At 49.4% G+C, this 27,360-nt stretch overlaps 1 long non-coding RNA gene across 5 annotated transcripts; it reads right to left on the minus strand.

Moving 5' to 3' along the window:
- Positions 1-294: 294 nt before the first annotated feature.
- Positions 295-17,659, minus strand: LOC109439592 (uncharacterized). 5 transcript variants are annotated; one of them, XR_016020513.1, is made up of 4 exons: positions 16,549-17,659; positions 7,656-10,141; positions 6,792-6,955; positions 295-6,495 (listed from the first exon to the last, which is right to left on the minus strand). It is a non-coding gene; the product is annotated as an uncharacterized LOC109439592 (long non-coding RNA). The 5 variants fall into 5 exon arrangements; XR_016020512.1 differs by having other exon boundaries at positions 295-6,955; positions 7,656-7,900; positions 9,999-10,141; positions 16,549-17,611; XR_012496233.2 differs by having other exon boundaries at positions 295-6,955; positions 7,772-7,900; positions 9,999-10,141; positions 16,549-17,604.
- Positions 17,660-27,360: the final 9,701 nt, after the last annotated feature.

Below are 27,360 nucleotides of genomic sequence, written 5' to 3' on the forward strand. Positions count from 1 at the left end.
TAGACACATACCTGTGAGGTGTGTATCCATAGAAAATACAAGAAGAATACATACCAACATAAAAGAGGTAGTTACCACCTGATGGTGTAATAATTAATTGATTTTATGTGATTCTCCACACTGTTCAACTTTTTTCTAAACAAGTACAATGAAGTATTATTGCTTCTACAATCAGAAAAGTATCAGCTTAGAGCAAGCAGACAATCTGAACACAGTCTATCTGTTGTTTGCCGGCTACCATGAAAATTAGCAAAAACGTCACTTAAAGTACCACTCAGGTAACAGAGTCCTCAGTGAGTTTCCTATTGTCATATTTTATTTATTCTATTTTTTAACTCAATCCCTCTCCTGGACTGTAAAGAATTCCCAATATTCACACTCCCCTCTTTTCTCATAATAGTAGAACCCCTAATATTAAGCTCAACATGTGGCCAATCAAAATAAGACTACATATCCCAGGCTCCCTTGCTGCTGGATGCAAATTATTTTCAATCATATCTTGAGCCATTCCTCTTAAACTTAAACAAAATTCCAGAAATTTCTATATAGTCCAAGCATTCAAGGAAGCGTTCTTTGTTCTTCAGCCCCAAGCATCCCACAGATAAACTCTCCACCTGCCCCATGCTCCCTATGAGGTAGACTGTATCTGAGCTGAGTTTGGGCACAGGGGTACTTTGTCACTTTCCCCAAGCCCATTGCTCTGTGCTCACTGTCCTGACATTTCCTGGCATCTCCAGTGTGACTGGAGTCCCAGGGACTCACTGGACAGAAGTCACAATGACATCAACAAGAAGCCGTTTCACTCTTTGCCCCAAGGTGTGCCCTCTCCTGCCCTGGCCTGGCAGCTGTCATCTCTCCTCATTGGGGCTCCACAGTTCTGTTTCCTCCACTGGCGGAGCCTTGTCACTCCTCAACAAACTCAAGCTGTCCAAAGCAAGGACTTGAGTCGTCTCCTAGCTGCCTGGACACTTTGCTTCTGGCCCTATAACATGCAACCATTAGAATCACAGCGGCAAGAGAGCACACAGTCTTGGCTGTTTCCAGGAGAGGGGAAGGAAAAGTGTCCACAAAAGGGGGGAAAATACCAAGGACACCTCGGTAACTTGTGTTGCAAATATGTGTTATTAAAGTTGTTTCTGTGTTTAGTGGGTCGGTTCTGGGTGAAGATCCCGGACAGGAGCAGCAAACACACCCATTGTCTCCTTCCACCCTGACTGCTAAGGGAAGTGTGCCTGGGGATGAATGTGACCACGAGTGCAGTCTACCAGCAGGGCGGGGGTGCGGCAGGTGAGGAGTGGGAAGGCACCTGGGACGGGTTGGTCATCCCATGTCTAGTTGTTCACTGGTGACATAGGATGCATGGTCTTTATGTTTTGGCTTCTCAGAGCTCTTTTTCTTCCTTCTGGAATCCCACAGTGGGTAAGGCTTCTGAATAAATGAGGCATGAATTGTAAAAAAAAAAAAAAAAAAAAAAAAAAAATAGATTGCACCCCATGCTGGAACTGGAGCTGAAAATCTATTATATCCAGAAACCAACAAAGTTTAGGACAGTGAGATCCCTGCACTTAATCTCAATTCTTGTCATCAGATCATTTCACACCACATATGAAAACCATCCCCACTATTAGATCTAAAATCTCCCCTTGGTTGCATGTGCCTTTTCTGCACAAAGAAATGCTGACGTAGGCCTCGGGTTGATGGAGACCAGCAGGCACCGTGAGGACAGTAAGAGATGCAGGGAGGATGGGAAAGCTGTGCTTGATTTTAGGTGGCCTGGCACCTGGAGTGACGCTGGGGGAAGCCTGCAACCACTGCCTCCCAAGCCTAGACCTCCGAAATAGGAACCAGAGAACTGTATCAGATACAGGGGTGGCTACAGAGCTGTCCTCATAATTCACAGCCCGTAGTCCTTCTAATGTGTCAGCGTAACCTGCTGTCAACTATATTTAATTGTTATGCACAGTAAGTTCCGTAGACCGTTACCATACCAGCCATTTTTGAAAGATCCTTGCTATCACAGGACGAGGGACCACAATAAATGTGTGATGGGAGACGTTGCAGAGGAGTCAGCAGCTTGTGGAGACCTCTGTGTTTCCACCGGCACGGTAACAAAACCCGAGGGTGCATGCTAGGTTCCTTCCATTGCCACCACCCCCTCCTTCTCGTCTCCTCTCCAGCAATGCACGGCGCCTCCTGACACACTAAGCTGACGTCCATGATGCCGGCGGGAAGGGAAGGGATCTGGCAGTGACCGCAGTCCACACCGAAGATTCTGGAAGGAGCAGGTCACCACAGACACTTACGTGGAGAAGGCGCCCGTTAGCAGGTGTATGTGTATAATGTGCCAGCACTGTGTGAGCCACTGAGCTTCGAGGTCACCTGAGCTGTGTCCCCACTTCATGGACGTTACAACGAGGGACAAAGCTAACAGACATGAGGAGACATTCTAGCCCAACCCGCTCACTTTATTTCAGCGACTCTATTTTTCATTTTTGGATTTTTTTAAAGTCCTATTGTTGGAATCCTTTCTTTTTCCTTTTAAAATGTGTTTTGAATGATCAAAGGTGCATTTTGATTTTTCCCTTATCTCAGCCTCTGCGATGTGACTTCTGGCGGGATGGTGGGGAAGGGTGGGGGGCTGCTAGGAACCCCACTTCTCTCTGTGATGCTCTAGGTGAAGCCTAAAATGCCGACGAGAAAAATCAGAAGCTCACAGAGAGCAGCAGCACAGCACAGAGTTTCTGCAAAACCATAAATTGTGCGTTTGGGAACCTGAGAGCCAAGCACGTGTCATTACGCGGGGTCTGTAAGTCGACATATGTAAAGTTCGTCACTGAATGTCACAGGAGCCAGTGCAACATCTGTTCTGTAGAACCCAACAGAGGGGCTGTGGACATGTGAGAAGACACCCTTCAGATACACCAGCCGGCCCAGGGACATATGGGCGCTATTTACAGGGAAGAGGTTCCCGCTCTATCGTGTTTCCAGCACTGCCCACATCTGCTGCCAGACCTCAGACGGGGCACAGGTTCTGTTGAAGGAAAACCTTCCCCAAGAAGCCGCCTGCCAACAAATCAGAATAAAGCCCCTCCCACTGTGTGGGCCCCTCAATTGTTTACTGGCACCTCCCCTTACTGGCCCAAGGCCACCAGGGGAAATGCCCCAGAAGGAGACACCACCTGGCCTTGGCATGTGTACCCTGGACAGGCAGAGCCACTGCCAAGTCACTGTACAACCCCTGGGTGAGGGGGAGGGGGCATTTGAATAACATTTGCTTAATTTGAGATCAAAGCAGCACTTTCTTCTTCAAAAAAAAAAAAGAAAAGAAAAGAAAAAGAATATCTTGGAAAGATGAGGCCAAGACCAAGTTCACATCTGGATCGTTAAGTAACTGAATATATGCCTCCTACTTAAAGTGACTTCCTCAGCCGCTGGACAGTGGTCCTTTGCTCCATGAGGAGAAGAAGAAGGTGGTGAGAGCTGCGTTAGCTCTCCAACAGCCAAAGAGATAAAGGTTGTGTCCCAAAGCACAGGCCTGGACTCTGGTGGCTTTAAAAATGGGGTGTCCACTGGGACTCCAGGACAGTGCTCGGTGTCCAGAACCCCAGAGGCAATATGCAGGGGTCTCGGGTGGAAATCTCAGCACTCAGAGGTCACACAGGCATCTTTTCAGGGACACACCTTCACAATGTCACAGCAGAATAGTCACTGTGACAAATTCTATGGTTCAGGGATGACAAAGGATTAGCAGAAATCTGCCAGGCCAAAGTCCATTCTGGTTAAAACCATGAGATCAATATAGGGGTCAGCAGGACAGAATGATCACAAAAATAGCCACCGCTGAATACAAGGACCAAAACAGAAGCTGCAAGTAGAGCATGAAACGCATCCAGCCTCCAGGTGAGACCGGAGTAAGTGTCAGGTACAGACCTCCTGTCACATGGCTGCTTGGGTCTCCTCCAGCCTGGCACTTGACAGGCACCACTTTCTCTCTCTCACTTTCTCTTCTGCTCATTACAATGGAAAGAAAGAAAAACGTGTTAGGAGCTGACTATGCCAAGCAGCGTTCTGGGTAGTTACACGGATGACATCATTGATATTCCCAGCATTCCCTGATGGGTCGACAGTATTGCATTTTATCAGTGAAATCTGGTTAGTAAATTTTGAACAAGGCATGTGCCCAGACTGTGTGTCTTGCTCAAGGACAAACAGCTAATAGGCAGCAAAGCCAAGATTTAACCAAGTTCAGTGTAAAACCCGCTTCTCTCGCCCCATGACACACAGCACTGCTGGGTGAGTCCCTTGTCTCTTCTTGTTTAAGAATAGAATGGTCCAGAGCCACGGATCCTGGATTATCCAAGAGGGACACAAATAGAGACCGAGGTTACCTGGAATCTGCCATTCCAAGCTCCATCCTGGCTGGGCCCAGACATGGTGGCCTGTGGCTGCTGCTGACGAGCTCCACCTGTTAAACCTTACCTGCTCTAAGGAACCCATTTTCTTGAACTTCTCTTTCTTTAAATAAATGAATAGACTTTCATTTCTAGAGCAGTTTTAGGTTTACAGAAACAGAGAACAGCTATGACACAGAGGTACCATTTATCTGCTCCCTCCCACCCCCTCCCCAAGATTTCCTTGCTCGTAACATCTCACACTAGTGTGGTTACAATTCTTTACAATGGATGAACTAATGTTGGTACTTTATTATTAACTGCGTCCGTAGCTGACATTAGGGTTCACACTTGGTCTTGTGCATTCCCCCATCCTGGCAACAACTGGCCTTTCTACTGTCTCCATACTTTGTCCTTTCCAGAATGTCCTGGGGTTGGAATAATGCAGTGTGTGGCCTTTCAGACTGGCTTTAGCACTTGGTAACATGCATTTGAGGTTCCTCCACGTCTTTTCTTGGCTTGATCGCTCATTGCTTTCCAAGCTTTCCTCTTTCACTGTGGGAAATGCCAGCTTCCCTTGTCCCTGGACCTCAGGTATTGGTAACACTCCTGATACTGAGAAGAGACACCTGGTCTGGTCACCATTTGGACAAATGTCTCACCTTGTCCTTCTAAGTAGTTAACTCCTAAAGCTCTCTGCCTTCCTCAGAAAGCCTAGGAGACTACTCTGCAATCACAGTTGTTTCACAAATAGTGTTTTAATGGCTAAATAAATACAAAAGGACAGACAGGAAGGCTGGGGGCATGGAGATGGGGGGAGGATGAGGACAGAACGTAGGCTCATTGCCGTGCTGTGCGGGGTCCCAATATAGGACACTTCCCCACTGAGTTCCTGATGAATTCTCCATTTTCCTGGTGGGGAAATGGAGGTGCAGAGGTCAGCCCAAGAGGAGGATGGCATGCAGCTGCCAGTGGTGGGTCTGGACTGCGCACAGAGCACACTGCCTTTCTTCCAGGGAGGCGGGGGGCTTTCAGGGGTAGGAGGTCCCCAGGGCAGTCACCCCCAGGCACCTCCAAGCTTTTATTGGTTGTGGCTTTCTGAGTTGGGAGCTTTGCTCCATTTACACCTCAGTGCCAGCCGCTCTGAAATGCCTACTATGCTCCAGGAGAAGTTCAAACACTTGATTTCCTACCAGCCATGGCATAACCACTATGGAGCATCTCCAGAATCCAGCAAGATAGGTCTCTGTGTTTTAATTTTTCAGATGGGAAAAGCAAAACTTCAGAAAGCAAAGAGAGTTGCAGACGTGGGAGAGGGGGGAGGAGAAGCCACGCCTGTCGGACCTGCAGACCCACGTGGCCCGTTGTCGGTACTAACCTCATGGCTGCATGGCCCTCCTCCATCTGCAACCTTCTGACCTAACGTGTTGTGAGCGCAAGGCCCGAGGATCCCAGGATCAGGAACTCTCCACAGCTGCAGGTCTGCCCAGCCTGCTCTGTGCAGCCTCAGGCACCAGGGGTCCCAGTGAAGGCCTGGCCGCCCGTCCGAAGTGGGTCCTTTGGCACTTCCTGCAGGAGCTGGCACCTGCCAATGTGCACGTCCTTACAGGGGGCGTCCACGTGAAGGGAGGACGTACTTCAAACAGAAAGTCATAGAGCGAATGCACATGGAGAACTCGGAGCAGGATCCGCGTCCCTTGTTCTGCCACACACCCCTGACTGTGACAATCCAGGTGACTCGGCGTGTACATCACTGCCTCTGCGCCCACGTCCAGTGGTGTAAACAAGAACGTCCGGCTGAATGCACGTGGGACAACATGCACATGGAATGATTCATTTAAATGCCCAGCGTAGTCAGTGAGCAATGCCTGGCTTGGCCTTTAGTTTTCAATTTTCCGTCATTATTGGACTATTGGCCACTGTTTTCATTCAGAATCATTAACAGCAAACTATGGAAACCTTTGGGAAGATAAATGTTATGTGTCTCTGTGGATCTTACTCCTGTTTAATTTTGTGTTTGTGTTTCTTTTATTTTATATTTATTTTTTTGATGAACACTTTGAAACTCTTGACCTCTGTGAAGTATTCGGTCTTTGCTTAGTAGCTGAGAGAGAGTTTTCAAAGATTCAGATCCTAAGGAGGATTCGTCAGACGTGAAAATAGCCTCTCTCTCCTCACCCCACCCCTCCACCACTGCCTAAGGTTAAACCCCAACCTTCTTACGGAGTTCTGTAGCGCCAGGTGGCTTCCCCGCCACCCCCACTGTCCCCCAAAACTGCCTGTTGATGCATGCTCACCCTTTACGTCAAGACTAAATGCTATTCCTTCTTTGGAGCCTTTTCTGATTTAATTCTCCTGGGTGAAATGGGGCATGCTTTCCTCTGCACTCCCATAACACACCTGGACGTCTTGTTTCACTCATGGGCACATGTCTACTGTACTCTCTTGATGTTAACACTTGCAGGGGTCACCATGTCTTGTTCAGAGCCACATGCCCGCAGCTTCTAGCAGAGCACCATGAATGTAAAATTAGTGGAGAGGCCTGGTCTTCCAGAGCAATCTGCCTGTTGAGAAGCAAAGTCAAGGACCTGAGTGCAGCAGGAGTGGGCAGCAGGGTGGGTCTTCAGGCTGCCACTAGGGGGAGTGTCAGTCAAGTTTGGGGCCATATGTACCCATCTCGGATAGAATTGGGGTCCCCTAGCCCAAATGGGATTAGAGCAGAGGACAGGACCAGGAAACAAGACATGAAGCCGTTCTTCCAGCGGGTCCTAGAAACAACCACAAGGAGCTCCCCAGAAAGGGCGCCCGCCCCCCCCCCCCCCCCGTGTCACACACCATGCACCCAGTTTGCTTCTTTCCCACGACCTCTGCTTCTGAGAAAAGAAGCACAGAGGAGAGGAACTGCCTGTTTAGCCCCCTCAGGGGAGGGGAGGACAGGAGCCAGAGAGCCAGAGGGACACGGAGACCCAACCAGAGTGACTGCAGCCCAGCATTTGCTTCCCCACCCCACCCCACTGCCCATCTTTCCCTCTGAGCGGCTCCCTTCACCCCCACCATGAAGTCTCTCCAAAATGTGCTTTGAGCAGGAAGGGAATGGAAGATCAAGTCCTCCCCTCTCTAAACTGTCCCCCTTGTCACCAAGCATGCTCCCTTATGTGGGGCCCTCCCAGTTTTGCTCCCCATTGCCACCCTCAAGACACAGGACAGGCGGAGGAGGCTGGGTGACGGCAAGGGGAAACTGAGGGCAAGATGACCTATCCTCACACCAGGGCATGCGTTCATGGCCACGTGGAGACTCAGGTTTGCCGTCAACTTTCCAGCTACTTGGCTCTTCCCTGCTCTGAATTATTTATTAATTATCATGACTGTGTGGACGATACCTATTGGGTTTGGCAAACCAGAAAGGGGCTTAGCAGTGACTGAGGAAATGAGGGCAGAAGAGGCAAGGCCGGAACACAGAGCCGGGTCTCCTGCCTCCTGCCCTCCAACGGCTGACGGAGAAGCTCTGCCTGTTGGAAGAACAGAAGGTGGTTAGAGAAGAAAACTTCTTGCCCTCTTTGTCCATGGTGGCTAGGCCAGGGGTGCCCATGCACACCCACGAAAGAAGTGCTGGGCGACCCAGTTCTACCGCGTCAAGAACCAAGGATAGTCCCCGGACAGACACACCTCTCAGGAGAGTGGCTGGCGCGACGATCCTGCGTGTGTGTTTGAAAACATTCCCATGACACATCGGCCTTTCCTCCATTCCCAGACCAACAGCAACGGCCCGTGATAACTTCAGAAATAAAGTACCTCTTTGTTAATGGGCTGTAAACTCGGACTCCACGGGGCAGTGATGCACTGTCTACAGGGAGACCTCAACCAGAGGCAGGGCCAGATGTTCCCTGTCCCCTGGAGGGAATGAGGGAGGACACTGAACTTGAGGGGCCACCTGAGCACTTCCTACACAAAGTGCTGGCGTAGTCTGGGGAGCAGTCTGGTTTCACTAAAAGGTGACGCTCTGGAGTCAGCAGAGCTCGCTTTGGATCCGAACTCCATCAGGAGGTCAAACTGTGGTCCTGGGTGACCTGATCTTACTCCTGTGTGCCTGATGTTTCACTGTCTGTATGTTGAGACTCAAGCTGGTCCAGGCCCCAGAAATTCATGAGCATTGAGAAGAGCGTGTGTGCGGGTGAATTAGTACCATGCTTTGCACATGCTCACTGTTCCAAGTGTGACGGTTATAATGACTTCATTTACTCCTCAGACTAAATTCCCAGACAGGTAAAATTACACACATTTTACAGAGAGGAAGCTGAGGCCCAGAGCTGTGGAACAGTCCACCTAAGGACACACCACATAGCTGTAGCCCAGTCCGTAGGTGGGAGGAGCCCATGGTTCCGCTATTCCAATTTGTCTCTTGTAAAAAACATGTCTAATATTTAAAAGCACGTTGTATTTAAGATGGATGTTCTGCCAAGGACCAATGAAAGCTAGATGAGCCCTCAATGTTTAGCTGCACCGTGATGGTTTTCAATGTTATAATTTCATGATCTTCTAATTAAGCAAACTAGTTCATTACAAGCTACACTAAGGTGCTAATTCAATTCCCGCCTGTGACTTCTTTTCAGGCTTGTTTACTTGGGAATCCATGTGGAACTAAAGGAAATCCCACAGCAAGTGGGAGGGGACGCCGGGGGTGGGTCTTCAGTGTAGTATTTCTCCACACTGGAGTCCCAAATCTCCAGCCTGGAGGCTTAATTACCATGTGCAGCCTGCTGTTTCGGGGTGGGGGTGGGGATGGAAGGGGGGTGGGCAGCCCAACAGACTCACGCCCCCTGCCCAACTGCTGCAGGAGACAGCCCCCTCTACCCCTCAAGGGACAAAGAGGGGCAGAGCATCTGTGTTAGGAGTCTGCATTCAATTTGGAGCTTGAAATGGAACTTGCACCTTTTCCAGCAAATTCTACGTGTTTGCAAGATTTATCTTTTCCTTCACCCCCTCCTGGCCCAGAAAGAAGGGGGGATTGCTGCCCTTCTTTCAACACAGAGTGTGAGCAAGAAGAGAGAATCCTCTTCGGAACCTAGCAATAGGTTTTTGTTTTGTGACGGAGACTGCCACAAAAGGGGGACCCACCCCCTCCCATGCATTCAATTAACCCTCTGTGAGACAGGCCGGGGATTAAGAAGGTTCTCTGGCCCCATTCAGAATCTTCTGAGGGGGGCTTTTTCAGAAGATTCTTCTGAACAAAGGTTGCCAAACTAAGTAGCTTTTTTTTTGTTGTTGCTTAGCTCTGGCCTATTGTTACCAGGAAAGCGACCTATTCCACTTAATTGGGGCTTTAGAATTCCACCTCTATTGTGTTTGTATATAAGAAACACAGCTAAGGGGCCCTGTAAGTGTATGAATATAAGCATTTCTGCATTGGTGATTCCAAGGCTAGTTGGCTCTACACTGGTGTCCACTGATGTAAGTTACTTGAATAAAAATAATCACCATAAAATAACAAGCACAGCAACAACCAGTTTCATGTACTGAGTTCCTATTATGTCTCAGGCACTGTAATCGATGCTTTGCGGATTAGGCTGTTTCGAACATCACAATACATGAAAACTGTGGGTTACAGACCAGAACCGTGGAGTCTCAGCGGGAGGACAGCGACATCACACCACTAGCCACGCTGCCGTGCCACAGGATGCCACTTATAACACTTTTTGGTTCTGCATGGTTATCAAATCCTCTGCCTTAACTCTCCCATGAGATGGTAAACCCTGAAATGGACAAGAGATTGAAAGGTACATCAGTTTGTAGATGCAGTGAAATGCAAGTGTCTACAGGGCTGGGTAGGAAGTATTAGGATGCAGACCGGGCAACCGGGAAGACAGCAGGGAGTGGTGAGGCCTGAGGAAAACTGGAGCCCAAATACCTCCCAGAGACCCTGCCCTTCACACTGAGTTTACTTATTTAGTTTCCAATCACTAAGCTGACCTCAGAAAACAGTTCTGGGCCTGGATCTGAGGACTGGGACCCCCAGTGGGCCATGCCTGTGCTCTGTTGATGGCACTAAGCTGAAGTGACAAAGCTGAAGCCCTTCAACCACACGCCTTCCACTGACACAGGGTCTTGTTGTGTGGGCACAGAGCTTCCAAAACCAGGACATTCCATGTTCAGTTCCGGGTCTCTGGATTCCAGGGAACTCCTCAATATTCACACCCCAGGACCCGTGTGTGTCCCCACTAACATTTGGCCATTCTCTGTGAACAGGCAGGCACTCCCTTCGTCCTGCACCTGGGCTGCTTCTGCACCCTGTGCTTGTTGCCTGGCCTGTGTGGCAACTGGAGTTTGCCAAGTCTGTGCCGAAGGGACCGTGTTTCCTGGGGACCACTCTGCTCAGGTCTGGGGTTACAGGACACCTTAGTCTCCCGTCCTAGGAATAACACACGTGCGTCATTCACAAACAGAGTTTAATTTAGAAAGTAAGGCACTGTGACACAAGGACATCCAAGTATCTGTTTCACAAATTTTATGGGGGGGAAGGCATCTAGCTATTGGGGGTCAACAAAAACTCTGGATGGGCATGGATATTTTGCACCTAAACTATCACACAAATACGTAAGTAACTGACAGGTCTATGTAGCGGGAGACACATGGAAACAGGCAGATGCTGGAAGCCTTGCCCCAGGGGGGCTGGGAGCTGCAGTGACAGAGGAAACAGGGGGGCTCAGACTAGGCCTTTATGAAAAAGCCTTAGCACTTGGGGGCATTAGTAGGGTGAGCTGATAAGGGCCAGGCAGCTAAGCAGACAGCCCTGCATGAAAACCGCATGAGAGAGAGGACTGGTGTGTGTGTGTGTGTGTGTACTAGCAAAACAATTCCCAATAGTACTCCTTGCTTCTAGGTGTGCTGACTGGGACCCAGGCCAACCCTGTCTGTGCCCAGCCTTCTGTGTGCCCTACAAGCATCACTATGCGATTTCTGTGCCAGAATGTGGAGAAGGTGGGGAGAGACGTGAAAAGTGGAAAATGGAGAGAGGAAGGATAGGAGCCAATGGTTCTACCGACTAAAGCAGGTGAGAGCGGGAGGACGGACTTGGTGGGAGGAGACAGCAGTGAGAAGAAAGGGCACATGCCAGGGCTCCAATCCTAGTCCAACACCTTTGCCCACCTTCGGTATACGTATTCTTTTGTAGGGATTAGTATGAACTGAGCCTTCCTCTAAGGTCATTTTGTTGCACTGACAGGCATTTATATTTTTCTTTCTAATTCCTACTGCGCTGCTACCATAATACATACTTTTTAGTTCAGGTCTTTGCTCACAGAGGTTGTACAGCGTGAGATATCCTTCTCTTCACTTAAGTTTGATGAACTCCTATTCATCCTTCAAAACCCGTCTTAAATTATGTACTGTCTCATTACTGTTCCCGTAACCATCTGCCTCAGGCAACATTAATGGTTTTCTCACTTATGCTTGTGAAGTTATCAATCCTGAGTTCTGTAACTTACTTTGAAGCATGTGTACATTTTAGTGCTTCCAAATTCCCATCAGATGAAAATCTTTTGGATTCAGGAAAGAGATATTGGAATTCCCAGGAAGTCCAGGGTATTTCCGAAATTGTAAGTTTTTCTGTATTTTTTTGTAACACTGTTTTCATTTGATTTTCAATAATGAGTGATCACAATAATAAACAGTAAATCCTTTTTCTCTAATTTGGTTATAATTAAAGAGTTTCAGTTAAGGTGTTGTTTATTATTATAAACTTATATGATGTGGCATTGTATATTTAATAACAAGTAAGTTATTTCTAAAACAGAAATCATTAAAACAAAGTTACATTAACACAAAATAAATGTCAAATAAAAGTTATTTTAAAAACAAAACATACTATCATTAATATTTAATATTTGAAATTGTCATGAAATTTTAAAGCGAGCGAAGCATGCACTGATAATTTTCCTAATTGCATGACAAATATTCCAGATAGAATGTTTCTTAGGATATTTCATAGACAAATTTCTTTCACTTTGCATCATGCTGGTTAAATTGTTGTACGTTCATCTAAAGTCATCCTCAAGTCTGGCAGGACCACGTCTCTTCATACGAGCTCACTTCCTTTTTTCCTGATGAAAATTCTTTGTCTGCTTGCTGTGATTTTGGTTTTGCTGTTGAAATCAGTGTCGCCTTTGCATAGTCTCACGATGGTGGGTTTCTGATTTTATGACAGGGGAGTGCATGACAACATCCACACCGTCTCTTTGAATTTCTTCTTTTAAAATATTTACAAAGAATAGGGCCTGTGGTGGATGCCCAAACACCCGAAAATGCCAGCAACCAGAGCGATGGTTTCAAACCTCCCACCGCGGCGAAATGCATGACACCGAGAAGCCTCTTGTATAAACAACCGTTGTGTTTTCTTTTTGTGGTGCCTGCAGATGTTTGCTCTGTACACCAGAAAGTGTTCTCAAACCTTAGGTGATACCATCGCGCAGAAGGGAGGGGATAAATGCAGAATTCAGAGGAAGAAGAGACCCCCCCCCCCAGCTGGTGTGCAGACAGCCCCTCCTCAAGTCTGCAGCCGCACAGGCCCGGAGCCCAGGGGAGCAGGGAGGACCTTCCTGGTGAACGCAGGGAGCTGGGGCTCTGGGAACGGAGGCCTCGGGCAGGGAGAGAGGGACGATAACTCAGACCCAAGCCCCACAGCCCGGGGCTGTAATTTCAGAGAGCCCCACACCGGCTTGGTTCTGATACCCGAGTGGGCCTAGGGGCCTCCCACAGCCCAGCCGCAGCCCCAGCCCCCAGCTCCTTGCGAGGAACCCCTCCTGAGAAGGGGATTCCGCATTTTATGCCAGGCCTGGATATGTGTAAGGGACTTTTCACTGACTCATTAACTCAGGTGGACGCTCTTATTATAAGACGTCCTCCGCTCACCGTCCCCACCGCAGCCCCCGGGTGCATGGGCTGCTTGTTTACAGGGCATTAACTGACGGGTTAACTGACCCAGGCAGGGGAACCTGGGTCCCAGGACTGAGGGGCGATAACAGCAGCCGCCAGCCCAGGACCCAGGGCCGCCTGGACTTGGGTCACCAGGGCTGCAGAGTGACCAGGCAGTATGTCCGCTCTGCAGAGCGACGAGGCAATGCTCTCGAATTCTTCTGGCGGCATAAACCCCAGCCCCTATTCCACAGGCAAACCACGGACAGCTGAGACCTGCAGAGCCCCGGGAGCCTTTCTCCACTGGGCAACGTGGAGCCGCAGGACAGCGTGGAGCCTGCGGACTGGCTGCCGTCCAGGCCCCGCCCCCGGAGCCCTGGGGCCCCGCCTCCGCCACCGCATCTGTGCAGAGAGGACGTTCTGATGACTGACAAGCGACGCACACACAAGTAAGCAGGATTAGGATAGCGGGCCACCTGACTCTGTGTGGGAGGGTTTGAGTCTGAATTTCTCCCACGTGCCCACTTTCCTTCTGAATAAGATGAAAACCGGGGGGAAATAGACAAAGTGCTAAGTTTTCACGGGTGTTAAAAATTGTAGGGATGATCTTTAATTCCCTTCTTTCCCTAAACGAACCGGTCGCTCACCACGCCCTCCCAAGCCCCACCCAACCCACCAGCAAGTCCTGTGGCTGCCAGAACACACATCCATCCATTCCCCCCTCCCCCGTTCGCCCCCCGTCGTTTCCCGCTGGACCCTCTGCAGTACCCTCCTAACTGGTCTCTCTGCTGCCGTTCCTGTCCCGGTAAAATCCATTCTTCTCCAGAAGCCACTGCAGTCCTTTTGCAAAACACGAGTAAGGGCACGTCGCTGTCCAGCTGTCAAACCTCCCAGCACACGTTCAATAAAACACCGATTCCTTACTGGCCCTGCCTCTCCGTGACCTTCACCTATTCGCTCCATTGAATCCCTGGATCCAGCTGGGACAGAAGGGCAATCATATTTTCATCCTCCTGGTTACATAAACCAATCAACTTCCTTTCTTGTCTAAACCCATCTGAGATGCCCGTGGCCTATGCAGATCTGACTCTTCACACACAGCTTGTCATCAGTAGGACCAACCCCACACAAAGGGCAGCAGACGGCACGAGCACAGGGCCATGGGGCCACTGTGCCCAACTCAGGTAGATTTGCTCACCTGCACGGCTGGTTGGGGACAATGCTGTGTGTGCACCCCCATCCCACCGGGTAGTCTCCTCACTGTCCATGCCAGGGGGCTTTCGGCTTTGATTCTGCGAAGAAGAGTCTTGCAGGCCTCTGTGCAAATTCCCTGAGCCATGATTGCAATGCACTGTCTTAGGAGATCCAAGCAATGCTGGAACCAATACTGGAAAAACGCAACTCATTTCTATGGGGTGTGTGACGGTCCCTGCCTGCCTACAATTCCATCCTGACTTCAATATTTAGTTCAGTTCGTTGGCCTCTGCCCCATCCAGTGTCATGCATGCCGTCAGCCGGGTGAGCCCCCTGCCTGGGGGGCCCCAGTGTGACTGTCTCACTTAGTCTGCTGAGCTGCAGCATTCCTACCCCGCGGTCCACCCAGTCCTGGGCTCCTGTGTGGCGTCCTGGTTTCTGTGGCTGTTCTCTGCAGATTCCCAGGCCTGTGGAGACACATGACTACTTGGAAGCTTCCAGAGCCTTCCCCAGAGCTCCATAATTTCTCTGCACCTGCAGTGGGATGAGGTTCTCCCTACTGTGTGCCAGACTACGGGAACCGGATGCCGAAGCCAGAGCCCCTGCCCGGCGGTCGCCCCAACAAGTGAGGGGTGCAGGTAATTACAGTACAATTCTGTGACAGAAACAACACAGGGTGAGGAGAGGAACACTTGTGTGAGCCCCAGGGTGCTTTGGGAGGAAACTACAGCTACGCTGGACACAGGTCACGCAGGTTATGGGAGGGGATGTTAGAAGCTGAGGGTCCCAGCAAAACAGCGTCACGATGAGAATATTACGGAGCCAGCAGGAAAGTACATGCAATGAGCCTGAGCTTTGGGGGCCTCCGGACATGAGCCAGGGAGGCAGGTATCAGCCTGGTGGGCATAGGAGGCTTGACCATCACCCTGAAGGCAGTGAGGAGGCACTTCCGAGGCTTAACCAGGAAAGCAAGTTTCAGGTTCACTTTTCCAAGAGTTCAGTTGGAGGTACAATTTGGATGCGTCTGCTGGCTATCGAAACCAGAATCTTTGCTTGAGTCACAGCAATTCCTACTGCCAGACCCACCCCAGTGAATCAGACATCTTGCAGGCTGACCCCAAGTTGGGTATGTTTCAAGGTCATCATACTCAAGTGGCTATTGTGCCAGGATTTCTTCCAGACTGTTCCAAAAATGCCCTCAGCCCAAAGCCCAGGACTGACCCCCATGCACTCTCCATTGGGTCACTTCACCCACAGCTCAGGTCCCCTGCGCCTTGGCACCTACTGCAGTGCCCACACTGGCCTAATAGTTATTCAGAGCTTAACTAATGGCATTGTGACAACACAGAATAAGTGATCCGAAAGGCTTACTGGCTCTCCTGGGAGGGTACCCTAGACTTTGTGGCCTTTCCACGCTTACATCCACATTTTGTTGTCAGTTTTTCTGTTCCAAAGCACTGTGAGTTAATGGGCAATTTTTAGACATGCTGAGCACCAGATCCCATGCCAAGGGCTCAGCAAACAAAGGTAAGTGGACAATCTCTACCCCGACAAGCTGGAACCTATCGCTGCCAATGTTTAACCATCATTTTCAACGAAGAGCCGAAACCCTGAGAGGTTCCGTGAATTTTCCCAACACCAAACAGCTTCCTGGTAACCCAGGGCAGTTTCTGAACTAGAACTCAGCCCTCCAGACCCCCTGGCACATTCCCTCACCACGATCCCCATATTAATCTGAAGGGGCTATGAGAAATCGCTTCTGGGGACACGCTAATCACACTCTGGTGTGCTGCTGACACAGGAGAGATGCAGCTAGAATCCCTCATCAGCCAGAGTCTGCTGGAAACCGGCTCCCTGATTTAGAGGTGGCTTTCTGACCAATGTGAGTGACCAGCCTCGTTCATGCTTTTCAAGAAGGAATCATGGAAACAGCAAAAGGTGTTCAGCAGTCAATCTGAGAGCAGCGTCCAGCCCAGCAGACAGGCTTCTCCCCAGGCACACAGCGGCAGCAACAGGATCACATGAGCAGCAGCCGCATCCCAGAGCCTAAACCTACCTGAGCAAGGTCTCAGCTTGAGGTCCCTTTGTCACAGCGTCCGTGGGCTCCCAGCCGGGGGTGTTCTGTGCGCCAGTGTGGCTCCTCTGGGAAGCACCAGCACAGCTCGTAGATTCCATTCACCAGGCAGCATTCTCCAGGCTGCACAATGAAACCTGGGTTTGGGAATCCTCTTCAGGGCTGCCAGGGGCGTTTGGCACTGCCTGGCACGACCAGCCACATCCGAGCTCCAGCCAGACTGCTGACCTGGCACTGGCGCTGTGTGATGGAACTCGCTCGCACAGGGAGGCGTTAACTGTCTCATCCCCAAAGCTTGTAACCCTCCTGTCTCTCTGACACTCCTGCAGTGCCACGGTCCTGACGCCCCCAGCTTCTGTCTGCCAGGGCTCTAGCCATTCACAACACAACCTCTGCGTAGGTGCCCGATGAGAATTCATCATTCATAGCCAAGTATATTGATCCCAAAGCTTCTGTTTAAGTTCCTCTCTTTTATTCGTTCAGCCAATTAAAATATGGTTTCTGCATTCAGATATTTGTCGGTTCTAGTGTTTTGCCATAAATGCCTATCGATCAAAGTCATTTTATTCTTGAAGAAAAAAAAAAATCCAGCATCCAGTCTTTCATTCACATGTAACATGTTGTTCTCATTTAATTTATGTGACTTTCAACTCCATATGGAAAAGATTGGTTGACTGGGAGACATGGATATTTAAAACAATGTAACCACGTAGGGAATCTCTGATGCTCATGCTCCTGGAGGTGTGAGACTCAGAAGGGCACAGATTGAGACCTGGGAGACCTGGGTCCCAGTTAACCCAGGAGATCTGTGCGAATGATCTGGTTCTTGGGCGTCAAGGTCCTCCCAGGCTTGCAAGCAGGCAGGTAGTTGATTTCCAAAGTCCCTTCCAGTTGTCCCCACCTAAAGTTTTTCTTTTCTTGAGTCAAGAAAAGAGAAGTTGTCTCCTCGTAATTTTCAGAGGCAGTGTAACCACTGGACGGGGTCGTCATTAGAATCGCTGACGACTCACAGGCCTTGATCGTCACCCTGCCCCTTCTGAGCTCCGTGACTTGGAGGAATCTCCCGTAACAGGTGCCTCTGCGTCGTCATTGACCAGGTGGGAAAACACTGCCAGCCACCTGGGCTGGTTTGGTCGCTGTGAGAATTAAATGTGCTGGTTCGTGCCAAACCGCCTAGAACAGCGCCTATCCCTGCTCAGGAAATGCCAGCTATGACTGTTTCTGCTTCTACCACAACGTCTGGCTTGCATCCTACCTCATCAGCACAAGATACGCAATCTCTCATAGTGTACACTTCAAAGTCACGGTCATATTTGGATAGGATCCCGCTGATGCTGCAAAGTGTAGGCCACATCTCTGTTAGGACGCCGAGTCCTACATTCTGTAAAACACCTTTTCTATATTATCTCCAGGACACATTTTAACGTGTTTTCCTTTTGAAAATCATTTAAAACGTACCCAATCTTAATACTAATGTAGAAAAGGTATATAACTTGCCCAAAGTGATGACTCCAGGGGAGGAACGCAGGAATCTGACTCAAAGCCTCTCCGAAGGATGACATCGTCACCTGAGTACCTGAGAACAAGAGAATTCCAGACAGAAAGTACACACTGAGATGAGGCTTCGTGGGGGAGGGAGAGAGGCATGGGCCGTTTTCTCCTCTATCTTTCCTTTTTCAGTCCTGAGTGTCTGAACCTCCGCACTATCGAAATGTGTCACTGATCCTTCCCTTTTGCAGGGGGCCGTCCTGTGCACTGCGGGGTGTTTGCCCGCACCCCTGGCCTCCACTTCCTAAATGCCAGTAGCACCCTTCCAGTTGAGACTCCCCCAAAAATCTACAGACATTGCCAAGTGTCTAGGGCAACATCAACCCAACTCAAAAAGCACTGCTCTGGCCTGATTACAGGTCAGAGTTAACATTAAAAAACAAAAGAGGTTGAAATCCTATTCTATTTATAACAGAATTCATTAAATGTAACATAAGACACAGCCATTTGACAGTTAATATTTATCAATTTCTCTCTCTGTGTAAGAGCTTACTACAAACTCTTTCATAACTTTATTTAATTAGTAAACAGAAGAGATGCACTGAATACTCCCTGTGTTTTAAGTATGTTTCTAGCCCTGAATGTAGAGTTGTAAGAAAAATACATGTCTGTCGTCACTGAGGTTAGCTGACAAATGAGAGTATTTCAAAAGCAGCAGCACACACAAATACACAATATGTCCAGCTAACAATTGTGGTGGTCATTCCACACATTGGTCAGTTCCTTTCACAAGTGACTGTCGTTCTGCTCAGTGCTGGGCAGTACACTGCCCAGTGTGTGCTTATGACGCTGTAGAAAACGCAGCTCCTGCTCTCAGGCAGGCAGGTTGAAAACATCGAGTCAACAAATGAGCGAAATATAATGCCATTTATTCATGCAATAAATATTTATGTAGAGTGCAACATGTGCCAAAATGACATTCAGCAAAACTGATACCATCTCATGCAGCTAACTGACAGTTTAGAGAAGATAAGACACCAAAAGAAAAATAAAGCAGAGTATGTAGTGGAAGGGATGGCGACCAGGGGCCTCCAGAGTGTGTGCGCCTGTCTGACACTGGGCGGGTATTTGTGGTGATTGTAACATGTGCTCTTAAGTGCTTTGACACGCTGTTCAGAAAATGTGGAGTCTAATTCACCACCTCTTGAACATAGGTTGGTTTTAGTGATTTACTTCCAATAGGATGAGGTGAAAGTGATGCCACGTGACTCCTGAGACCAGGGCGTTAAAAGCAGCACAGCTCTGCTGGGCTCTCTCTATTGTGGGACCCACCCTGGGGACTCAGTCGCCATATTGTAAGGAAGTTCAGGCAACATGGATGGGCTGTGTGTAGTATCCCAGCTGACAGCCCCCGTGGAAGCCACAGCCAGGGGACATGTTAGTCACCAGACATGTGAATGGGTGAGCTTTTCATGTCCAGCTTTCACGTTGCCCATCTGAGGCGAAATGGAACACAGAGGCGTTATCCCCACTAAGTCCTGCCCAAATAGCAGATTCGTGAGTGAAATAAGTGTTGTCACTGTTTTAAGCCACTAAGCTTTGGGGTGGTTTGTCGCACAGCCATAGTAACCCCAGCAATATCATGTGGATTTGATTTAAAAAGCAATAATAACCTGCACAGCTATAAGGGATGTATAAAGTCTACTTTGAGCAGTTCAGGCAAGTTTTCCTGAGGTCCTGGTATAAGTTCCATCTTGAAACATGGATGCGTGCTCCAAGAAGCGTCAGGCAGAGGAGGGAGTGGCCTGGCCCCAGCTTAAGGCACAGGGAGGAGGGAGCACAGAAATGAAGATACAAGCCAGTGTGTCAACTCTGTGACATGTGAGCATTTGGCCTGGTCAGCCCGCTGAGGGCAGGGCTGGAACAGGAAAACCAGAAAACGAATGCCAGGTTCAGATGGAAAGCCATTAAAATACGTTTTGTTTTCCTGGAAAAGCACAGATAAAAGTTACCTTTTTAAGAATTTTATCATGTGCCATTCAGCACAATCATGGTGGTGTGCCATCCTCACAGTGGAGCCGGGACATTTCACCCCCCAAAACCCTCAGACCCATTAGCCCCCTCCTCTGCCCACCCAGTGTCCTTGGCAACCACTCATCTGTTTTCTGTCTCTATGGTTTGCCTCTTCTGGACATTTCCTTTAGATGAAATCCTACACTATGCAGCCGTTTATGTCTGTCTTTTTTCACTTGCCATAAAGTTCTCAAGGTCCGTCCCACTGTAGCACCTGTCGGCACCTTTCTGCTTTTCTGCCTAAATGATATTCCATTGCGTGGGTAGGCCGAGTCTTGTTAACCTGTTTATCAGTGGACGCTCACTCGGGTTGTTCCTACCTATCGGGTTGTTGTGAATAGAGCTGCTCTGGGCATTCGTATACAACGTCTTGTTTGAACACCTGTTCCCAATTCTTCTGAGTGCATCCCTAGGAATGGAACTGCTAGGTCATGTGATGCTCTGTATTTGCCTTACTGAGGAAATGCCAAACTCTTTTCCAGCACAGCTGCGGGGTTTTACATCCCCACCCGTGACGTAGGAGGGTTCCAATTTCTCTACATCCTCAACTTGTTATTTTCTGTTTCACTTTTAAGAAGTATTATTACACCATCCCAGTGGGTGTGACGTGGCATCTCACTGTGGTTTTGATTTGCATCTCTCTGACGACTAGTGAGGTGAGCGTCTTTTGATGTGCTTGTTGGTCATTTGTATGTTTTCTTTGGAGAAAGTTCTAGTGGAGAACATCTTGTGTCGTGACTTGTGGTTGGGACTTTATCCTGTAAACAGCAGAGAGCTCTTCACCATGGGAGCATCACAATCAGATTTAAATTTCAGAAAAAGCAAAGTGGCTCCAAGATGGAAGACTGGCTGTGGGGACAAGGGGCTGGAGAGGAAGGGAGACCACTTAGAAGACCTGTGCAGGGTCCCAACCAAAGACTCCAGGAAAAGTGAAGAACTAAGTAGTTAAGCTGTTGGCAGTTTTATTGTACTTCCTGGCTTCTTCCTGATTCACAGAGTTCTAGAACTATGCCACGATCTATTTCACATGACAGTTTTTAGGAAGGTTACCAGGAGGAATTCTGGAAAGCCTGCACAAGAAGGAATATTCCATGTTTAGGGTCCTACCTGCATGGGGTACCCCAACAGTCAGAGCGGAGCCTCAGTTTTCACTTTTCTGGTCAAATAATATGTGACATTACACATTGACAGTGAATACAAATGTCACTGTTGGAGTCAAATGTCACGTGGCCTATTTGGAGAAACAGTAACTGTCTGCACAAATTATATGAAACAATGACACAGGTGACCTCTCAAATTGCGTGTCTTGTCACTAACTCTGCATAAATAAGCTAGGAGAAATTAGTTTGCCATTCGGCAGGAGAAACGAAATGTTGCTGTGCCTTGCGCGAAAGACCACGGGTGACAGCTTGTGCCCTGTGTTACTCTTCCAAACACCCCCACTTTTGAGACTCCTATACAAATTTAAAACACGTCCCTGTCCGTCATCTTACAAAATGGCATTATTTAGTTATTCTAATTATTCATACTACATGTTTACAGAGGAATTTTTAAACATTAAAACTGTTGAAAAGCTTACAAGGCAGAGAGAACCACTGCTAATGCGTTGGTGTGTTTCCCTCCAGATACATAGAGAGAGAGCCAGAGATGCACAGAAATACAGATGGACGGATTTTTAAATACAGAGGCAGACACTAACCTCTGTGGTTGCGTGTCTCCGTCTTCGTTTTCCTTTTTCCTTATTCACGGGTGAGTTTTGTGTGTGATCACAGCTCCTGGACTCTCTTCCCAAAAGCCCAAGTCACAGGAGAGGGCATCAGATGCACAAGCGTCTAATACAAAGTGTCAGAAACAGGGCCAAAGAATGATTTCCCCAGACAATAAAAGACAGGCTGAGAGGAGATGTGTGGGCGCCACACCTCGCTCCCTGATGTCACAACCCCACATCCCGATCCAACCTGGGCACCCAGGATCTTGGTCCTGAGCACGACTCGAGAGAGCAGACGGCCCCACTGAGTGAGGACAACTCACGTCTCAGCTACAGGTCCCGGGGGTCAGTGACCAGATGCTCTGTTCTGCACCCCATGCCCCCAAACCTTGGCAAGACACTAACACTGAGGACAGCCCCCCTCACAGAGAGGAGCCTACGAAGGCTGGAGGCTGCATTCTGTGACCTGGGGGAAGCAAGTCTCAACTAGATATTCAGTTGTGTTATAGACAATAAAGAAATTGACATTTCATGTACACACAGACTTATGGCCTGAGACGCATGCGTGAAATATTATACATAACTGAATACTGTTTATGCATATCCAGCTTTCGGGCCCTATTTCATTGTAACCTCCAATGTAATAAATAGTACTTCAAATCCAATTTCAAAGGTTGCATGACATTCCATCACATAAAACTCCTCAGACTCTGTACCTGTGATAACTGCTTGGTCCTTCTGACGACCTTGCGGAAGCACGCACAAGCTCGATGCGATCCCTTACATGTGGAGTTGCCAACAGCAGTGATAGGGAGGCTGGATTTAGCCAGTCATACCCATTCCTCAAAGGAGACCTCAGTAGACAGCCCGGATGGAAGGCAGGTGAAGGCGGAAAGGTCTGAGTGCCATCAAATATGGCCTCAGATACCACAGGCTCCTGACCCTGTGTGGCTCCCCAAGTGGACAGGTGCAGCCCCAGGGGAAGGGGATGGCCTTCAACACCTCCAACCCCTTGGTGCTGAGCTGAACCCCGGTGCCACGGAGACTCGGCCCCCAGGTGGTCGTTGCAAACCTCCCAGGCCCTCCCCCTCCATCCCAGCATCAGGTCACACAGCCGCAAGAAGTCAGCAGGGCACGCACCTTTCCACCTGGTCTGTGGCACTTGCTTCTCGGTTCCTGGGACTTGCCGGTGGAACCTGGTCGGGAGGAAACAGGACAGAGAACGTCGCCTGGAGCTGCGTGATGGGAGCCCAGCCTTGTCATTCGCAGAGCAGCAGCCATGACTGCTACATCGTGAGGGTCAGCAGCCTCCGTCGGCAATGACGGGTTCTTTTCTCTTTCCCAGGGCCCCTCCTGGGAGATCTGTTTTGAAGTCACCTCTACGGCTGTGTGGCCCATAAACAAAACCACGTATGTAGCTGGACATTTGAAGTCCACGGCCCAGCTCTGCTGCAAACCAACTGTACGGCCTTGATGCATTCGTCACTTAGACGACGCCACCGTTTCCTCACCTATGAAATGAAAAATATTAACACCCACCACACAGGACTGGGAAAAGAATTAAAGAGGAATCACACGCAAAGTGCTTGGACCAGTGTCTGGCAGAGAACAGATGCTTTGGGCAAGCAGGGGGGCCCTTCGCCTGTTTTTTCCTCACATCTTTCCCTGATCCGAATCGGTTTCCTTGACAAAAATTGGGAAATAATTGTTCTTCCATCTTACAAACGTTATTTCAACTCACTCTCTCATGGACTCTCTCAAGAAGGCAAAATATACTCTAACATCAATGCAACAAAACGGGCCTGTGTGAATGAGCTTTGCACGCGCAAATCATTATACCACACAAATTAGTACCAATTTTTAGGTAGGTGACGGGAGCACAGACATAAGCCCCTGTGAGCTCTGGCCTCCGTTTTCCTCCTCCCACCATCGGGGTTCACTGGAATCCGTTAGTCCAAGGCCTACAGAAACCTCAACAAGGCAGCAAAAATAGTTCACTCCGTCGCTCCACCGTTTGTAGATACAAATGGTTTCTGTGTTGATGAGACCATCTTGTGAAGACAGGAAACACTGATCTAGCATTTGCGAGAGCCTGGCTATTCCCAGTGCTAGGCGGGGTGCTCCCTTTCCCAGTGATTTACCTGGGAGTGGGCTCTGTTATGCCCTCCAGGTGGTCTCAGCGATGGGCATCCTGGGGAGGGACATCTACTAACCTGAGAACAAACGAAGCAGCTTTGGGGGCTGGGGGGCAGTCTAGGTCAGCGCTTGCTGACATGGCTCAGAAGCAGAGCTCCCCCCTTGAAGTGACCTGCCTTCTTCCCAGCCTCCCTCATTTTCCATTCAGTCATCGCCGGTCTTCCATTGCCCACCACCAGCGTCCAAGCGTGTCTGCCCTGCTAGCTTAGGGCAACCTTTCAAAGGACAGAGGATATCCTTTTTCCTCCGGGATTCCTGGGCAGATGCAGAGGAGATGGGCCTTGCCCATGAATATTTAAGGAAGAAATTAATGTGGCAAAGCTAGGAATTCCGAGATTTGGGGGGTGAGGTCCCAACCAGCTGATTGTAATTTTCAGTGAGATGTTTTCCTTTCTGGCTTTCCCCAGTCTGAAGTCAGATACAGATAAAAAAGCAAAACAAACAACAGCAACAACAAAAACACACACACAGACAGATCGTCAGGCCGACTGCACTAAGTATAGAAAATGTTCTCACATAGGCCGCTCAGTAACATTTTAGCAGGAGCCGGAGAGGTACTTATTACTATGTATACATTACAGGTGAGCACACCGAGTCCAAGGATTTCAGAAAGTGGCCCAGTGTCGCCCAGCTAATAAATCTAAGAAGTAGGACTGAAACCCAGCTTATCTGGCTTAGGACTGGTGCTATAAGCCTGGACGTCCCAGACACATTGCAATTCTGTGCATAACCTTATTTCAAGATGAAACTGCGTTTAACTTTGCCTCTTAATTACTTCATAACCGTCGACCAGACATGCTGCCTCATTTCCTGCTCTGAATTAGAAATGAGAAGAAATTAAGCGACCTGTTGTTACTCATTTTTACTATTGTATCATGGTCTTTGCAAATTTTCAATTACCCAAATCAGTTCATTTTGTTAACTGACAAGCCACCATCAAAACAACCTGGGTTAGGGGCCTGTATGGAGGGTACATGTGTTGTAAAAATATGACCGTCCTCGGCCGTCTTAGACAGAGCTCTCAAGATACAGATCACGTCCCTGTAACTTTAAAGACCCTGTTTTGAATCCTTTCGGGCTCCCAGCTTCTTCGTGTGAAGTGAGGGTTTGCAGTCGCCTGTGTCAGAGGCCCACCTGTCCCTCCCGGAGCAGCACACGGCCTGCGCCATCCATCGTGTGTGGCAGTGCCCTGGACGTGGCTCCCAGGCTCTCACAGAACCCCGCCGGCTGGTGGCCTGCCCCCTGCAGACATTCAGGATGTCAAGGTTTTGCCTCATATTATGATGCTTTGTTTTCATCTCTAGCCTTCTGTTCTAGGATTTAAAACTCTCTTCTAAAAAAAAAAAGAAGTAAAAAAGGACCGTGTTCTATTAATTCTGGTCATACCCCCGGGAAGGCGGACGGTCGTCCTTGCTGGTCCGTTTCCACGTCACCGTGGGGAGGAGGCTGAGAGCGGGCTGAACACGTCAGCCCCGGGCCTGGGCCTCCCCGCCACATGGGTCACTGTGGTCCGAGTGACACAGTCATCAGCATGTCCCCCTGCTGTCGGTTCCTTCCTCACAACACCCCCACATATTCTCTTTTCCATCTCAGGTTGTAAATGAAGCAGAACGTGAGTCTCTTTCTGGGCTCTGCTCTCAAAACGGGATAAAAAGACCACAGCCAAGCCCAACTTCATCCCCTTTCTGAAAATTCACCCAGTCCCATCCCTTCGTGTGTTCATTCAGTTGTTCAAGAGTACGGCGGGGTTGTTCCGAGCCGGCCTCGTGATGCGTCAAGGACATGCTCACAGCACTCAGAGGGCCCGAGAAGGAGCAGTCAGTGCAGCTCACACTGTGCCCACGGCCGCCCTGGGTTCCTGGGACAGACCCTGTGGGAGGGCCTGGCAGCCTGCTGGAAAGGCAGCAGACAGAGTTCACAGTGTCAGTGCCCCAGGAGGCCAGGAAGGGGGACATTTCGGGTGGTTGGGGGTCAGGGGCGACCTCATCGGTGTGATGAGAACCTAGGATTTTAGATTGCAAAGGGGAAAGTGGCACGAATCCCACCTCTGGGGTGTCTGGGCCGGGAGACGAATTGCAGTGAACAGATGGAGAGTAACCAGGGTCTGAGGAAGCGGCAATGAGTGTGAGTAATCCTTTCAAGGACTTTGGGTTGAATTGTTTCCCCCAGAAAGATTTGTTGAGGTCCTCAGCCCCAGGGCCCGAACGTAACCTTATTTGGAAATGGGGTCTCTGCAGATGTCATTAAATTAAGATGAAGCCATTAGAACGAACTCCAACCTGACAGGACTCCTGCCCTATAAGAAGAGGAAAGTTTGGGCACAGACATGTGGGGAGACGGCCATGTGACGACAGAGGCGGCCATGGCGCATGCAGCTGCAAACAGGGGCCGCCAGGTTTGCCCACAGCCATCGGAGCCAGGAGAAGGGGGAAGGGTCCTCCCTATGTGAACACCCAGGGCTGCAGGGATACAGAACATGGACTGAGGGGCTTAAATCACAGAAACGTATTGTCTCACACTCACGGAGACAGGTCTGAGATCAGGTGTCGGGGGCTGTGCTGCCCCGACAGCTGTGGGCAGGACCTGTCCCCGCCTCTCTCCCAGCTTCTGGTGGTTTGCTGGCAACCTTGGGAGCTCCTCGGCTTGTAGACACATCACTGCCATCCCTGCCTCCATCTTCAGGGGTGTTCTCCTTGTGTGAGGGTCTGTGTCCACGTCCCCCCTTTCATAAGGACATGGTCACATTGGATGAGGGTCCTCCGACTGACCTCATCTTCACTCATGTCATCTGCGCTGACCCCATTTCTAAGTAAGGTCACATTCGGAGGCCCTGGGGTCAGGATACCCACATAAGAATTCTGGAGGGACACAATTCAACACATGCCTTTCTCTAAAAGTTTCGGGGGTGGGGAGCACAGCCCTACTAACACCTTGACTTTGGGCTTCTAGCTTCCCAACTGTGAGACAACAAATTTTTGGTGGTGTGGGTTACTGAGTTTGTAATACTTTGTAGGTCAGCCTTAGGAAACTAATACAGCTGCTAAAATAAAAGAGGCTGCAAAAAGAGACAGCGATAACTTGAAGGAGATGTATTTTGAGGAAAGGGATCTTTTTTAAGGAAGTCAAACAACAGAGTGGAACATGCTGGAGGCTGAGTGGCAGGGCTCTGTGGTGCTCTGAGAAGGAAGGGGTGAGTCCTGAATCAACGAGGGCCTAGATGTGTGGGTGGGGAGCTGCAGCGGTGGGGAGTGGCCTGCAGGGTTGTTTTCCTCGCTTATTGCTACAGTGGTTTGTTTGAACACAGGCAGGAGAGGCTGGGACTGGATGGA

This window comes from Rhinolophus sinicus, chromosome 2 (genome assembly GCF_057876585.1).
Source record: "Rhinolophus sinicus isolate RSI-liver-muscle chromosome 2, RSI-T2T, whole genome shotgun sequence".
Taxonomy (NCBI): Eukaryota; Metazoa; Chordata; class Mammalia; order Chiroptera; family Rhinolophidae; genus Rhinolophus; species Rhinolophus sinicus.